The sequence below is a fragment of the Dermacentor variabilis genome, chromosome 3 (genome assembly GCF_050947875.1).
Source record: "Dermacentor variabilis isolate Ectoservices chromosome 3, ASM5094787v1, whole genome shotgun sequence".
NCBI classification, from domain to species: Eukaryota; Metazoa; Arthropoda; class Arachnida; order Ixodida; family Ixodidae; genus Dermacentor; species Dermacentor variabilis.
Window position 1 is genome coordinate 156200644 of NC_134570.1, and position 12183 is coordinate 156212826.

The following is a 12183-nucleotide window of genomic DNA, read 5'->3' on the forward strand; positions in this document are numbered from 1 at the left end:
ACTAGAATATGGAACAGCATAGAGAACTGCAGACATCGAGTCAGAAGTGCGAAATTCAACTTGTGCAGTTATTTACGTCAATATATACGTAGTGCGTAATAGCTACGTTCTTGCCTATCTCATTTAGGAAAGAAATCTGTAATTTTCACTTGCAATCGTGCTTTTAAATCTCAAGGATTAACAAAGCTGGCCGGAAAGTCTGCTTTTGTGAATTTCTCTAGCACAGCTTGTTACTGTGACAGGAAGTCTTCCAACTTTCCAAGGCTTCCTACAGCCTCGGCTGTCATTGCAGGATTGGAATCTGCCTTTGTCATAGCATCTTCCGCGTGCACCATTCTTCTTCGGAACGAACACTGGAAACAATTTGCAGATCTGATAGATAGCACAGGTAACCCGCTGCCTGTCACACTGCACATAGCCGCCGCTGGAGGGGCCGCCGCTGCAAAGCTCAAAATTTCGTTGAACTGATTTCAAGAATGAGCCCGGGTACACTGATCAGGTTCGCTCAACTGAAATATTCGCTGTTCAGAAGTTCGTTTAACTGAAATATTTTTGCTTCAATGCACAGGAAAACTACCGGGGATTTTCAGAAAGTTCATTATTATGATATATCTGTAAATCCGACCTTCGTACAACTGAGAGGTTACGATATTAGGCACAAATTATGTTACACAGTGGCAGCGCTACCCAGCGATTCTTGGCTCAAGCAAGAGGTTGTACAAGAAAACACCCGTGTGCTTAGATTTAGGTGCACGTTAAAGAACCCCAGGTGGTCAAAATTTCCGGAGTCCTCCACTACGGCGTGCCTCATAATCAGAAAGTGGTTTTGGCACGTAAAACCCTAAATATTATTATTATTAAGAGGTTGTACAAGGGGATGAACTGCTTTAACCTTTCATCGTCACCATCATCATCAGCCTATTTTTATGTCCACTGCAGGACGTAGGCCTCTCCGTGCGATCTCCAATTACCCCTGTCCTGCGCCAGCCGATTCCAACTAGCACCCGCGAATATTTTGTCGCGCCACCTAGCCTTCTGCCGTGCTCTATGGCGCTTCCCTTCTCTTGGTACCCATTCTGTAACCCCTATGGTCCTATGGTCATCTAACCTGCGCATTACATGACCTTCCCAGCTCTATTTTTTTCTCCTGATGTCAATTAGCACATTGTCTATACCCGTTTGCTCTCTGATCCAAACCGCTCTCTTTCTGTCTCTTAACGTTATGCCTAGCGTTCTTCGTTCCGTCGCGCTTTGCGCGGTCCTTAACTTATTCTCAAGCTTCTTTGTCAGTCTCCAAGTCTCTGCCCCATATGTCAGCACCGGTAAAATGCACTGATTTTATACCTTCCCTATCAATGATAACGGTAAGCTTCTAGTCAGGAGCTCCCCATGTCTGCCGTATGCGATCTAACCCTGTTTTATTCTTCATTTAATTTCTTTCTCATGATCAGGCTTCCCTGTGATTAATTGACCTAGGTAAACGTACTCTTTCACAGACTCTAAAGGCTGACTGGCGATCCTGCACTCTTGTTTCCTTACCCGATTATTCATCATTATCTTGGTCTTCTGCATATAAATCTTCAACCCCACTCTTACACTATCCCTGTTAAGGTCCTTAATCATTTGTTGTAACTCGTCTGCAGTATTGCTGAATACCACAATGTCATCGGCAAGCCGAAGGTTGCCGAGATATTTGCCGTCGATCCTTACTCCTAAGCCTTCCCCAGTTTATTAGCTTGAATATTTCTTCGCGGCACGCAGTGAATACCATTGCAGAGATTGTGTCTCCTTCTCTGACGGCTTTCTTTATAGGTATCCTCCTACGTTTATTCTGTAGAATTAGGGTGGCTGTGGAATCTCTGTAGATATTTTCCAAGGTATTTACGTAAGCGGTCTGTACTCCTTGATTACGCAATGCCTCTATGATTGCTGGTATCTCTACTGAATCGAATGCCTTTTCGTAATCAATGAAAGCGATATAGAGAGGCTGATTGTACTCTGCGCATTTCTCGATTACCTTATTGATGACATGGATGTGATTCATTGTAGAGTATCCCTTCCTGAAACCTGCCTTTTCCCTTGTTTGACTAAAGTCAAGTGTTGCCGTTATTCTATTGGATATTACCTTGGTGAATATTTTATATAGTACATGGAGCAAGCTAATGTGCCTATAATTTTTCAATTCTTTAGCGTCTCCCTTTTTGTGGATTAGTATAATGTTTACATTCTTCCATTTTTCTCGGACCCTTGCAGTCGACACACTTTGTATTTAGAGCCGTCAGTTTTTAAAGCATTATGTCTGCTCCATCTTTGATTAAATCGACTGTGATTCCATCTTCTCCTGCCGCCTTTCCCCGTTTCATATCTACCAAGACCCTCCTGACATCACCTCTAGTTATAGAAGAAGTTTCTGTATCCTGTTCATTATTGTTTTGAATGGAGGTCTCCTGAGTCCTCTGGATATTGTACAGGTCAGTATAAAATTCTTCCGCTGCTTTTACTATACCTTCGCGATTGCTGATGATATTACCCTGCTTAGCTTTCAGTGCATGCATCTAGGTTCGTCCTATGCCAAGTTTCCTTCTCACTGATTTCAGGCTGCGTCCATTTTTACGGCTTCTTCAGTCTTTCTCACGTTTAAATTTCGAACTTATTTTTGCCTTGTTGGTTAGTTTTGACAGCTCCACGAATTCTATCTCATCTCTTGAGTTGGACACTTTTGTTCTTTGTCGTTTCTTTCTTAGGTCATTTGTTACTTGGAAGAGCTTGCCTACTGGTTGCGTTGGTTCCTTGCCTCTCACTTCAACTGCTGCTGATAAAGCCAGCCTGGTTACAGTTTCATTCATTACCTCTATGTCATCATCAACATTACCTCTCTGTTCTATGGCTGCATATTTGTTTGCAAGTAACAGCATAAATTTGTCTACTTTTACTCTTACAGACTCTAAGTTGACCTGTTTCTTTTTGACCAATTTTACTCTTTCTCTCTTCAAATCTAGGTGAATCACTAACCTATTATCACTGCACTTTACCCTACCTATCACTTCGACATCCTGCACTATGCTGGTATCCGCAGAAAGTATGAAATCGATTTGATTTCTTGTTTCACCATTAGGGCTTTTCCAGGTCCACTTTCTGTTGCTACGCTTCCTGAAAAGGGTGTTCAGTTTTCTGAGCTTATTCCTTTCTTCGAGATCTACCAGCATATTTCCTCTAGCTCTTCTAGAATCGACGCCGCAGTTGCCAATTGCCTGTTCACCCGCCTGCTTTTTACCCACTTTTGCATTGAAGTCACCCATTACTACTGTATACCGAGTTTGCACCTTTCTCATTGCTAGTTCAACATCTTCATAAAACTGATCTACGTCCTCATCGTCGTGACTTGAGCGTAGGCTTGTACCACCTTTTTGTACACCACTTATTAAGTTTGATTATGACTACTGCTACCCTCTCATTATTGCTGTAGAGTTCGTCAATGTTACCCGCTATGTCCTTATTGATTAAGAATCCTACCCAGCATTGCTTCTTATCAGGGAGACCGCTATAGCAGAGGACATGGCCGTTATTCAGGAATGTATAAGCCTCACCAGTTCTAATCTCACTAAGGCCGATGATGTCCCAAACAACGTCTGATAGTTCCTCAAAGAGTCCTGCTAAGCCAGCCTCACTCGACAGAGTTCGGCTCTTAAAGGTTGACAGGCTCAGTTTTCATTGGCGGCCTGTCCGGATCCAGAGATTCCTAGCACCCTCTGCTGCGATACAGGTCTGACCGCCGCCTTGCTCAGGTGCTCCGCAGCTGCTGGGGACTGAGGGCCGTGGGTTAATTGCAGGTTTCATCAGGGAGGTTGTGGCCGAATGCTGCACCAGGGAGGCCAATCCCTATTCTGGTGAGGGAATTGCCATTGGTGAAGGAATTCCCTTGGTGAGGGAATTGCTTTGCTAACACCAAAAATATATTCTAGTACGCGTTACTCGGAACCAAGTGGAACAGTGCTAGCCTACATACTCCAATTTCAAACGCACAATCAACAATCACATATTAAGTTAGCTGTAATAGAAGCCGGATAAGCGAGCGAACGTTTCTAGTGTCGTTAGGTGAATTCAAATGGCGAATTTACAATATAGGTATATAAAAACATTTATTTTTCCAGTAGAACCGATCGTAACCCTACGAAAAGACAGATCATGACAACTGAAAAGACAAATACACCTTTTATTCAACGAAATGTCTTCGTCGTGAAATGCTACAAACAGGACCCGTTGCCAAGTTTAATCCTGGCATAACGGGATGTTTACCTTATTTTATAAAGGTATTAAGAAATCTGGGCTTCTAATCTTTACAGAATTGACATTACAGTGTCTATGCAATCGACACGACACTTTTGCACTTTCATTTATTCTTTTAATTCGTAAGTATTCTTTGGAGCGTACCCGAGCCCATTATGCGAAAAGTGTAATGCCCTGTATTAGCACAAAATGCGTAATTCGCGAATTTAGGACATTTAATTATTATAATAGTGTAAAGGTAGGTGATTCGTAGCTTTATAGCATTAACAAATGAAAGAAAAGAAATAATAAAATTGATCAGAGATAATACCACAGCGATAGATAGCGCTTCATGGAAAATGCATGTATTATAGTAGGGGCGGCACAACTAAATATACGGGACGGGCCGACTTGAAATTTGGGCTTGGATCAATCTTACATTTGGGGTGACCCAACTGAAATTAAGGGGTGGGTCAGGTTGAAATTTGGGCCTGGGCGAATGTAAATTTGGCAGCTACCCAACTAAAATTCGTGGGTGGGCCAACCTGAAATTTAGGAGTGGGTGAACTTGAAATTTGGGCACGGGCGAAATTAAATTTAGGGATGGGCCAATTTAATTTTGGGGGTGCGCCAACTTAAATTTGGTGGTGGGCAAACTTGTAATTCAGAGGTGGGCAAAACTAAAATTAGGGCTTGGGCCAACTTGAAATTTGTGTTTTGGTCAACTGAAATTTTTGAGGGCCAACTTGAAATTTGTGGGTGGGCCAAAAAAAATTTGGGTGCTCGCCAATTTAAATTGAGGGGTGGGTGAACTTTACTTTTAAGGTGAGTCAAGTTGAAATTTCGGTGAGGGCTAACTTAAATTTGGGTGTATGCTTACGTATACTTAGACAAGTCCAGTGGAGCTTCTGCATACTCTTAGTGGAAGTCTAAGCAACCTTTTTTTGAGTGAACGGAAATCTTTTTATGCGCAAGCGTAAATGCCCCGTCTATCAAATCGGCGAGATTTTCTTTGTCGCTGCGAGGGAAGCGAGCGCCAGAGCAGGAAGGCGCCTGGAGGTTCGTGCTTCGATGCCACTGTGCTCTCTGTGCATGTTCGCGGCGTCCCTTCTTTGCATGAGTAATATGCGCTTATGGATCTTCTGAAGTTTTCTTGAACGTCCGTGCGTTGTCGGAATAGATTACCTGGGGAAATCCTCGAGACGGATTTCGTTACGCGCAGAATGTGCATTGTGCCATAAATTACCCCCATTTAGGAAAGCCTAAATCTCCTATTATCAACGACAATATCAAAGCCGGCTGTCTCAGTAGCGGTCTGCAATGCAGAAATATGCTCGCGAACATCGATAGCGCGGAGATTCTTTGACCCTTGCTGTGGCGTGGCTGCCCTCTTGCTTGATCTTGCAAGAGCGAAATCGTCTATCCGACTCCTCAGGCAACTTCAATTACTCTTGCGAGTTGCCAGCGTGTACAGGCACTAAATAAAAAAAATCAAATCAAATGTTTTATTTCCAACAAACTTGTTGAGGGTCCTCCAGGCGAAAAGCTGCGACATACAGCTTGAATGTGCCTGAAGGCCCTCACATGGCAGCAGTGAGTCAGCAATGGAAACACTGATCTATTAGGGTATACAAATACTATGATTCACATTTACAATAATTACAAACATCGAATTTCAAAAATACGGTTATGAAAAAACGCTCTAATCTGTTTTCGAGTCAAGGTATTTATGATAACATTTTGTTTCCCAAATTTATTTAACAGTGAAGGTAGCGTGTGCCTTAGCGACTACATGAGGTCATTTGTACGCCTGTACGATGCTAACCACTTGTCTTTGCTGCGGGTACGCGCATCACTTCTGTCATATTCAAGTCGTGACTTATTTATTTAAAATGTTTACCAATTTTTGGAGCTGGAGGAAAAATAATACAGTAGCCTGTATTCATAAATGTTAGTTACTACATTGCATTCTTTAACTTTCTTGTCGCCCCATTTTTCAGACGTGTGTGCCGACCGGAGTCGGAAAGGTGCTTATATGTCTATATTTAGTTGTTGCTAAAGTCTTCGGTCAGACGCTTTCAACAGGCCCATTTCACGGTGATCCTTTAAATTATAGGGTTTTAGGTGCCAAAACCACGATTTCATTATGAGGCACGGCGTAGTGAGTACTCCGGAATAATGTGGACCGCCAGGGGTTCAAACTTGCACCTAAATCTAAGTACACGGGTATTTTCGCATTTCGCCCCCATCGAAATACGGCCTCCACGGCAGGGATTCGATCCCGCGACTTCGCGCTTAGCAGTGCAACACAATAGCCATTAAGCAACTACGGCGGGTTGCGACCTTTTGGCGCCGCTATGTTTGCTCGCGTGGCGACGCGTATAGCTGGCTGCTTGGCCTCCGTGTTCACAATCGATATGCATGACGCCACTTCGGCTCAGCAAGCGTTTGTTGCGGTGGATATCGCAAACGGCGACTGGGTGGGCGACACGAAGCTTTGACCACATCTTCAGAGGACAAGTAAGCGCTTTCTGAGATCATTACGCCTTGGCCAAATGGTACGAGAAGCGTATACGGTGCTTTGGCTAAATTTCGAGCAAGAAATGCACGCCAAGCTGCTCAATATTTCCGCTTCTGAATTACCCTAGGAACAGCGTTCTTTACTCTTCTTTATTTGGCAGTCACTTCGAAGCAGCAGTTTGTAACGTTGCTCAGTGCGATCACTATATGATTGTTTAGTTTTTCTGCCTAAGCACTGGCGGGTGGGCTCAGGTGAGATATATTTGTCCGTTCTGCGCACAAGGCTTGCAACGCCACGTTCTGTACTTTGTTATATCTTCTAGCAAATACGTGTTATCGCTAGTCAGTGGCACGAAACCTTCAGCTTCGAACATTCGTGGGTTGGAGGTGTAGTCGCTGTCACCCATCCTTCTGAGCATTGATTCAACAGTGTGCCAATTCGCTTATTCTTGGCACGTGTGCCATAGAGTTGGCATAACTTTGAGTTTGAGTAGGAGTGGATGTATTCAGGTAACGCATGGCAGATTTACTATGCCAGCGGTGCTACGCCCTTTATATATGACTAACGAGGGATGCTTCTTCTAGCCGACCTTGCCGGATTGACGTCCTTTCTGTGGAGCTTAGCGGTTCGTTAGCTTGGTCTGTTATATCTGTTATTGCCGTCAACTCTTGGACATGTCTTCCCTCTACCATCACGCGTTTTGCAGTATGAATAGAGCATTGTCCATTAGCGATCACCCAGTGGTATTTCCTACAGCTTATCGCACAGTAGCAAGGCAGAAGCGATAATGATTTCGAATTCGTTCGATTTCGCTTGAGGAGCATGTGGCGCACCGCCAAAAGCGCCATCTCGTTCCTTTAGAGCAGACTACTCTGTCAAAATAGTCTATGCAGCAGTGTCTTAATGTCCTCCGTGTGATATTATGTTCCTGTGACATGATAAGCGGCCTGGAATTCCCTACAGCTTCAAGTTCTGCTAGCACCGCCCCGACTTCTTCAAAACTAAACTAGGTTATTCTTAAGAAGCGGTATCATTGCGGTTCTTAAAAGCACCTCCCACCATCCGCCTCTCATGAGGGGGTATGTTATGGTATGGTAAAACTTTAATGAAGTCCTGCAGATCGTGAGTCTTCACTAAGCAGGCCGCTCCCACGTGGGTACCGGGAGGCCGAGCCTCTCGGCCGCATCGTGGGCCTGCTGGACAGCCCAGAGTTGGTCATCCAGAAGAGGGCTGCGGAGAACCGCCTCTCATCTGGCCGAGCTGTTAGAGATGATAGAGCGTGACCGGGCACACCGCCAGAGCATGTGGTCTAACGTGGCTATTTCTCCACAATCGTGGCAGGTATCATTGGTGTAAGTATCCGGATAGATTTTATGTAAAAGTGACGGATTGGGATAGGTATTCGTTTGTAGTAGACGGAGCGTTAATGCTTGAGCTCTATTGAGGCGCGGATGAGAAACAAAGTAGGTTCTACGACTGAGATAGTAGCGTTTAGTAATCTCGTTGTATATGGAGGGAGTGTCCCTGTTCTCTGGGGAATCGGCTTCCGATTTGTCGAGGGTAGCGCGGTGGGCAAGTTCACGCGCAGTCCCGTGAGCCGACTCGTTGAGGTTGGGAGAAGCACCTTTTATCTGACCCTGATGTGCGGAAACCCAATAAATGAAGTGGTGCGTGATTGCCTTGCCCCCAATAAGTCTGAGGGCCTGTTTGAAAATGGTGCCATCTTCAAATGCTCTGACTGCAGATCTTGAATCACTATATAAGACATCCTGTGAGCTATCCAGCAGGGCTAGTGCAATAGCCATTTGTTCAGCTAATTCGGAGTCCCTCGTCCGAACCAAGGCTGCATTGGTGATTCCTTGCCGACCATCAACAGTGACGATGGTGAACGCCCGACGTCCCTTACGAGAAGCGGCATCCACAAAGCTGACCTGTCGCTGACCACTCTGTATTTGCCTAAGGAGGTTGGCCGCCCTTGCCCTCCTTCTACCGCGATTATGATCGGGGTGCATGTTCCTAGGTATTGGCGCGACCGTAATGTTCTCACGAATCGACGGAGGAACGTCAGAGAACTCCTCCGCTACTCTATCGGGGCTCTTCATCCTCCTCATAGCTCTTCATAGCTCTTCATCCGAGTTCCTGCAAGATGGATCTCCCTGCCTTCGTTGTTGTGAGGCGAGTTAGCTGTGCGCGCTCCTGGGCCTCTGCAATCTCTTCAAGAGTGTTATGAATGCCAAGCTGCATTAAGCGCTCTGTACAAGTGTATACGGGTAACCCGAGAACCGGCTTAGTAATCTTCCTAAGCTGTCCATTCAATTTATCCCGCTCTGCCCGTTTCCATCGATGCATAGCTGCCACGTATCTAAAGTGGCACAGAACGAAGGCATGCATTAGTCGAATGAGGTTATCCTCCTTGAGTCCACGATGCCGATTTGATGCCCTCAAAATTAAACGAACAGCACTTTCAGTTTCAGTTTTAGCAATTAGTTTGCGTATAGTCTTGTCATTTGTACGTCCTGACTCAACGATCATGCCCAAGACCTTGATTGAATCGACTCTGGGTATACGGCAACCATGTCTTGTATATAGGTTAATGTCTCTGTCTTCTAACGATGTCCACCCCTTGGGCCTTGGACCACGTTTCCTGGGACTATACAGCAAAAGTTCCGACTTCAAGGGGGAGCATCTGAGACCGGTCGGTTCGAGATAGGTTTCGGTAGTGTCTATGGCCTCTTGTAAGGCTCCCTCAACCTGACCGTCATTGCCTCCTGTGCACCATATAGTTATATCCTCAGCATACATAGTGTGTTTGATGCCTTCACTCTCGAGAAGCTTTCTGCTTAGGTCCACCATGGCTACATTGAATGAGGCGGTAGGCACGAAAAAGTTCAGTTGTGTGAATTTATTACTGATGTGTCCGGCGACATCTTCATCAGACGGCAGATTATAAAGCTTTTGCAGATCTCCTGTAGTTCTCTTGAATGTCCTTGCGTTGTCGCAATAGATGCCCTGGAGAAAACCTCGCTAGGCGACGAATCGCCGTAAGAACACCACGAACGTTTCAGATGTTAAGGAGTGTTCACGTGAATGGGGAGCTCTTGAAGCCGCACATGTGAATAGCGTGATGTAGCTCTTCCCCTCTCCTTACAGTGTTTTCCCTATGAGCACTTCCACGAAGAACACTCCCACAACTTCAAATGTCTGCTCTTGTGCCACCGATGATTTGCGACAGAAGCTACTCGAGCCCTCCCTGGCGCAAATGGTGTAATGGTGTAACGTGTGCACAAGTAACACTCTCTATTAAATTTCTTGACCAAACTTCTTGCTTTGCAAATCCAGAACCGGTCCCTCAACTAAGCGAGCATTTCTCCCACACTTCCCTGTACAACTTCGCAGGGCTCTTTGATTGCAGAGTAGCCGCAAGAAAAGGTGCTTGAGTAAAATCGGATGCTTCACAACTTCCGGCGATTCCATCCTACATAAACGGCCACCAAGCCGAATAATTTTGTTATGGACCTCGAAAGGATTGAAGTCAGCGATAGATGAGGTTACATCGATAACAAGCTCTTCTGAAATAGATTTGATCACTGTGTCGAATGACACACCCTGTACCTGGCGAATCTAGCAACGGGGCATCGATATCCCGTCAGCCCTGAGGGGGTAAGTTCCTTTATGGCTGCCGTTATGTCTGGAATAATTAGAAGACCACAGCAACGACGTCGGTACTCTCAGCGGTTTCTCGAGTCTACTGTAACGCTTCGCCACTGTTAGAGGACACATGACGTCAGTTGCAAGCACTACATGGGCAGTGACCATCTCGTAACAGATTATTTCGTCTCTGTCGTCCGCTTGTAGTGGTCGTGCTGGGGAGACGTTCTCGGGTGCTTCGAGCCATTGAGGTCTGTGTCACCACAAGCAGCTAGTAGCTACCTCGTCAACAGATATGCCACGTGTCAAAAGGTCAGCAGGACTGTCAATAGTAGGGCAGCACTTCCAAGTGGAAGATTTGATTCCCTCTTGGATTTTAGGACCCTATTGCGAAAGAATTGTTCGCAAGATAGTGGAAACTTGGGCTTGTCGGTTAGTAATCTTCGCATTGTATAGCGCAGGCGGAACGCCCACAGAAAAGAAGGGCGCAACAACACAGAGTTCGGTCTGTGTCAGCTAGACGTGTATTGTGTCCGTCTCTTTTGTGATCGTTCCGTCTGCGCTATGCAATCAGGAGAATTCCTCACGTTTCTGTCTTGGCCCCTTAGCCACGGCACTGTGATTGTCGAATCCGTCCACATAGCGTAGCAGAGCTGGAAGTCCATAACAGTGCTGCTTACGCGGTTCATCAACCTTGTGCCGATCAGTGCTCCTAGCAGTTGTTGACAGGGCAGAGTTACTGTCTTTATTGGAGCAATGCGTGATTTTGCGTGAGTATCTAAGGTTGCCTTGTTTTTCAAGCAGTATTTAGGCCGCTGAGGACTTGCATCCGCAAAAGACCTGTGCCTCCAGCTCACTTGGTAATTTAGCATTGTTTCTACTGGTTTAATGAGGTACAGTAATTCATTGCAGCTTTGGCGACTGGCTCATCCAATCTTGTCATTCTGCTACTAAGTCTTTAAGTAAGCGCTCATCCCAGTCAGTGCACGGTTCCAAATCTTCGGAGAAAATATTTGTATAGCTGTAAGTGGTGCGATGAATCCCATCGGATCAAGCACTATTGAAGCCGCCTGTAGGACGAAACGCGTCCTGTCTGATTTCGTTGTAAGCGAACCAAGTAGACTGGCCGTCGTGAAGCTGAACTCATCGCTCTGAGGGCTCCACGCATTGCGCAGTACTTTAACTTATGCTTGCGAAGCACGACCATCTAGGATTGCTAAGTAGTGCTCTCGTTGCAACGTGCTCATGAGGGAGTTGGTAGTCCATTTGTGAAGAGTAATGCCCGCCGAGTGCATGATGTCTTGCGCTTTTCCAAAAGGTTGACCACCAGCGTAGTATGCCAGCGCCTGTGATTAGGTCGTCGACGTAAACTGACTCGCATATTGTCTTGTTGGCTGAAGACGCACCTGGCAGATATCTTTACACGTGATGAATTGTTGCCCCCTGCAGGATCAGTTGGAAGCTATAGGCAAAAGCTACTGAGGTCATTCTCCATACAGTCGCGTCCTTGTGTAAAAACTCGACAAAGTAGTCTTTTTTTAACCTTAGAAAGCAAAAGGCATCTCCCTCTTCCTGTATCCAAATATGAAAGACTGCCTCCTCGATGTCAGCTTTGATGGCGATGTTGTGTGTCCTAGACATCACTAATATTCAGACGAGGTCCTGTAATAGATTGCCGGCCTTTTCTCAGCACTTGTTAAGTGAATGGCATTCTAGCGCGCTTGGCGATGCATCGAAGATTGCTAGCG

At 45.6% G+C, this 12183-nt stretch overlaps 1 protein-coding gene across 1 annotated transcript in view; it reads left to right on the forward strand.

Moving 5' to 3' along the window:
- LOC142576436 (uncharacterized) overlaps positions 1 to 12183 on the forward strand; it is a 58498-nt gene that overhangs the window by 30731 nt on the left and 15584 nt on the right. The window lies entirely within an intron of this gene.